Consider the following 6,000-nt stretch of genomic DNA (forward strand, 5'->3'; position numbering starts at 1 on the left):
AAGAAATTGATTGGAAAAGTGTAGGGTTTGTTGTTGTAAAATACACCCGAACAGGACACAAATCAAGAAAAATGGGAAGAAAGAGTGCTCAAGGGGATTAAGGTCGACAAGTGAGAGATTAGGAGTGGCAAGAACTTTGGTGGGAAGGGGTTTAATATCCAAGAGGCCAAGGGAGAGCTTATTTGAAACCCTTGTTATGTGTGTGTGTGTGTGTGTGTGTGTGTGAGAGAGAGAGAGAGAGAGAGAGAGAGAGAGAGAGAGAGAGAGAGGGCTCCATTGCGTGGATCCACTTCGATCTTGCCGCCGACAAGTTCGTTGCCCACTACAGGTATACCCACACCTTCTCCTTCATGCATAGATAGGATCTAGAAGTGCTTGGCAAATGTGAAGCTCACAATCACGGCACGATGAATTTTACGTCATTCCGACAACAAACGCGCCGCATTCGGCCTGTCCGAGAGGCTCAATCTTGGGTCGAGTCCTAAAATCGACACTCGGCCATTCAACCCATGCAGTTCGTCCTACACATTTGGACACATAGCCACTCGGCCCATCTATACTCTACCTGTCCAAGTAGTACACTTGGCCAGACTAGGTACTCGGCCCAATCACTCAGCCACAACACCACTCAGCCCTCGGCCATTTGGCCTAGTTTCACTCGATCCTCGACCATTCGGTCCATCTGAGCTCCACATTCGGCCCTCGGTCATTCGGCCTAGTTTCACCCATTCGACCCATCCAAGTCGTACACTTGGCCCCTACGATTCATACCTGTAGGGCCGAATATGATTTTTCTCAAATTTTTAAAATCTGGACCAGACCCACCTTGACACCGGCCGTGCAAACCTCTGAAGGCACACAAACACTTGAAACACGTTTCTGGTGCAAGGAATAGAGAAATCAGCGAAACGCAGATGTAAAGGCAATGCTCATCGACTATCTAGTGACCCATCCTGTTAGTGTTGAGATATCGAGCTCCACTCGTGATATGTCAGGGTGACCATTGTGCATTTATGTCACCGACTTGTCAGTTGCAGATGCGGTTGGTACACCGCCCATAAATAATAGCTAGATGACAGCTATCCTTATCTACTCTAGTTCGTGGCTCAGTTAGTATGTCACCTTAGTTAGTTGAGTTTGGTTTGAGACCCATATATAGGGTTCTTCTATTTCTATGTACTTGAGTTCTTTTTGGCTTACACAACTAAGAAGAGGAAAACTGTTTTCAGCCTCCACCTTTGTGTGTATTCCCCCATTGTGCAAGCAAGAAAGCTACAAGTGAGACTCCTTCCTTCTCTCCCACAATCTTGACAATTAGCGACGTCAAGCGGAGTCGTAGACCCCAATCAAATCTTGACTGAGTGGGAGGCGAAGCAAAAAACCCTATAAGCCGATGAGAACAGCCCGAAACCGAACCGAACATACAAGCCTATTAGGTCAAACCAATAAACGAGAGTACTAAAGCTGCTTAAACACTTTGTTTCCTCACTTACTCTGATTTCTAGCACTCGAGTGACACTTAAGAATAGCTAAAAGCCTGATTGTGCATAGTGTATGGAAAATAATACAATGTACACATACACATAGAGTGAGGATAAGTTGAGGACTGGTTGTAATTAACAAGGAACTCATTCAAACTTAAAAACTTGAAGGAACCCATCGGTAAAAGAAGATACCAATATATAGACGGGTGATCGAATCCCCAAAAGTAGGACCAAGCGAAGAATAAAATTGAAAAGCCAGACGCAGCAAGGACCGACACTATCGGGGAAGTGGATCTACCTGACCTCATCAACCTGATCGATAACTTGTGGTGCGCAGATCGGATGCTGTACGCTCGCGTAGTGAATGCCAGAAGGTCCCCAAGAACAATAGAACTCTACTTTTTTGCACAAATTACAAGGTAAAAAGCATGAACGACAAGAGCAAGAGACCAATTGGATGCAATCTTCCCCCATGCCTTGTGTGAGCGCTCCACAAAGCACGTATTTTATATATTATTCATCTTCAAGCTCAAATAATAGCCCAAATTACAAAATAGCAAGCTTTTAGCTTTTGAGTTTGCTTTAACACAAAATAGGAATAAAGCTAATGAACAGTGCCCAAAGAGTCTGGCACACCCAATACAATGTCCAAATAGAAATAACATAATCGTGCGTCCATGTGCATACAAAATAATAATAAATATCCGATGCCTTAATAAATAGGCGTGACAAAATATAGGCGTGGCGCTTATCAAAATATAATCCATAACTCGAATACTCGCTATCCTCCAATGCTTTCCTCCGCCACTGCTGCTATCTCTACACATCAACTGAAGCATTCACAATCGTTAGTAAAATAATACAATTAAACCGACAAAAGTGAATACCTAGCAGTCTTCAGCTACATAAATAAATCAATTGGTTAGAAATAAATCCTAACCTTAATTTATTACGAGTGCGCACTCTAAACTCATAAATGTTTATTAATTTAATATGCATTTTGCGGAATCACCCGCTATGGAATCACCCATGTACACACTAAATTAATGAAACGCCCGAAAAGAACAGACGTCCCCATCAACTTCTCGCACAAAGAATCCACTTTGTGTATGAGCCCCGGTCATCAAAGTTTACGGAATCCACCGTAAAACGTCACGGAATCCACCGTGGAATATGCCTCCTGGCATCATACCCCCGGGGTGGGATAGCAATTGACCTCAATTGCTATTAGCTCAATGTGAAGCTAACAGAGTGGGGAAAGCATTTAAGTCTCTAGCGTGCATCCATTGTGCTTCCTCTATAGGATGGTTCTTAAATTTAACTAGATATCTAGAATATCTTCGGCCAATTCTAGTGGTCATAAAATCAGTATCTATGATAGCTTCTGGTTCAAGTATTTCAGTCTCTTCCTCTAACAAAGGTGGGTTTTCATAAACAGGGTGTACAAGTAATTGACATCTAAATGGTCTTAGTAAACTAATGTGAAATGTGTTGTGAATTTTCCAATGAGGTGGTAATTCTAACTTGAATGCATTGTCATTTATTTTATGAATGATCCTAAATGGTCCATAGAATCTAGGGGCTAATTTCACAACTGGGTGTCTATCTACACTTTGTAGTCTACGTTTTTCTATTCTCAACCAAACATAGTCATCAACTTTAAAATTCATTGCTTGTCTTTTCTTATTGACTTGTTTGGTATATGATTGCTGGGCTTTAGCAATCATATATTTAACCTCATCAAAAATAGTATTATGCATACTAGCAATATCATCAGCACTCTAAATTCTATTTGACAAAGATGCAACATGTATAGATAATCTATATCCATAAATCACTTCAAACGGTGCTTTCTTTGTAGATGTGTGTGGTGTATTGTTCTATGTAAACTGTAATAAATGCAAATATGTGTCTCATGTCTGAGGTTTAGAGATAGTATATGCACGTAAAAGATCTAGAATAGTACTATTAGTTACTTCTGTTTGTCCATTAGTTTCAGGATGAAATGCAGATGAGAAATAAATCTTTCTGCCTAGGTTAGCAAATAGAGTAATCCAAAAGTTGTTACAAAATCTAGAATCACGATCTGAAATAATAACTTTTGACAATCCATGCTTAGTAAAAATAGTTTTCAAAAACAATTGTGCTGCTTGTGATGCTGTTAAAGTTTTCTTACATGGAATGAAATATGCTTGTTTACTAAATCTATCTACTACTGTCCAAATCATATCATAGTTAGATTTAGTATTAGGTAAACTAGTAATAAAATCCATAGAAATTTGTTCTCATGGTTTAGATGGAATAGACAAAGGCATAAGTAATCCATATTGTTTACCATGATGTCTCTTAACTCTTTGACAAATCAAACATTTAGAAACAAAGTTAGATACATCAGTGTCCGTATGCGGCTAATAAAAATCTTCAGTTAATGTACGTAAAGTAGATATGATACCTCTATGACCTTGATATGGGGGACAATGAATCTAATTCAAAACAAAAGATCGGAATGGAATTATAACACACAATCTCTTTTCATAAAACATAAATCCATCATTATATGACAATGAATCAATAGGAATCAAGTTATTTTGAACTAATTTATTCCAATCAGCATGAAAAGTAATATCCTGATGATAAGTATCTTTCATAGCAATCAAAGAATCAAAAGATATAACAGAAATATTATGAATGGCAGGTCTTCTACTTAATGCATTAGCCACTACATTTTCTTTACCGGATTGGTATTGAATGATAGGATGAAAACTCTGGATAAAAGATGCCCATTTGATATGTCGGTCAGATATTTGGGGTTGACTAAGTAAATGTCTAATACTTTGCTGATCGGTCTTTATCATAAATTCTGAACTCATTAAGTAGTGTTTCCACTGTCTTAATGCTTGTACAACTGCTAATAGTTCTTTGTCATATGTGGAATATTTCAGTTCAGAGGGTTTCAGCTTACAACTAGAATAGGCTATAAGATGATTGTCTTGCATAAGTACAGCTCCTATTTCTAATCCACTAGCATCGGTCACTACTAGAAAAAATGGTTTATTAAAATCAGGTAACTGTAGGACAGGGGCATAGGTTAATGCATGCTTCAATAAGTCAAAGGATTTCTGTTGATTTTCAGACCAATAATAGATAATACATTTATTCAGAAGTTTAGTTAATGATAAAGCAAGCAAGTAAAAATTATGCACAAACTTCCTATAGAAACTAGCAAGACCAAGGAATGAACGTAACTCATGCACATTTTTAGATACATGCCAATTTAATATTGCATCTATTTTCTTAGGATCAACTTTAATTCCATCAGATGATATAATATGACCTAAATACTCAATTTCTGTTTTAAAGATTTCACTCTTTTCAAGATTTGCATACAGTTGATTATCTTTCAGTAACTGAAAAACCAATGACAAATGCTCATAATGTTCTTTCTCATTTTGACTAAACACCAAAATATCATCAAAGAAGACAATTACACAATACTGATATTTCAAAAATATACGGTTCATCATTCTACTAAACGTAGCAAGTGCATTAGTCAATCCAAATGGCATCACTAAAAATTCATAATGATCAAACTGTGTTCTAAATACAGTCTTGAATATGTCTGACGTATCTAGTCTCACCTGATGATAACCAGACTTAAGGACTATTTTACTAAATATAGCAGATCCTTGTAGTTTGTCCATAAGGTCATCAACTCTAGGAATGGGATACATATTCTTTACAGTGATCTTATTTAAAGCTCGATAGTCAATGCACATACGATAGGTATTATTCTTTTTCTTGACTATCAGAACAGGTGCACCAAATGGAGAACTACTAGGTCTAATCAATCTTCTATTTAGTAATTCCTCAACTTGACTCTGAATTTCTTTTTGCTCTATCTGGTTATGCCTATATGGTGCTTTGCAAGGTGGTTGTGTGCCAGGAATCAAATCTATCTTATGGTCTTCTGGACGTGAAGGAGGTAAACCAGGTGGTAGGTCTTCGACAAAAAAGTCCTTAAAATGTGCAAGAAATTCTTTATGCCTAGGATACATATGATTTTCTTTTACTTGCAGTTCATTCACCCAAATGAGATAAGATTTACTACTCTTGCGTAATGCACGTTTAGCTTGAGTATGTGAAAGCAGTGAAAAAACATTAGATGCATGCATACCATACAATGTAATAGATTTTCCTTGAAAAGTAATATTCATTGAATGTGTGGAATAATCTATATTTGGGTTATGCTGATGACGCCAAGGCATACCTAAAATAATGTCACTCGACTATAATGGAACAACTAGGAAATTTCTTCTTTCAGTTTATTGACCAATTTGAATCTCTAAGTCATGCACTTCCTGTGTACCATTATACCTAGTACCTAAGAATGCTGCTTTGATGCGATAATGCGTAGGTACAGTCTGTAACTTCAAATCTTTTACTAATTTTACCGAAATAAAATCATGAGTACTACCGTCATTATGCAAAATAATCTTTTCCTTTCCATGCACCAAAC

Source organism: Lygodium microphyllum, chromosome 6, assembly GCF_053477565.2.
Source record: "Lygodium microphyllum isolate KBCC chromosome 6, Lygodium_microphyllum_v1.1.10, whole genome shotgun sequence".
Lineage (NCBI taxonomy): Eukaryota > Viridiplantae > Streptophyta > Polypodiopsida > Schizaeales > Lygodiaceae > Lygodium > Lygodium microphyllum.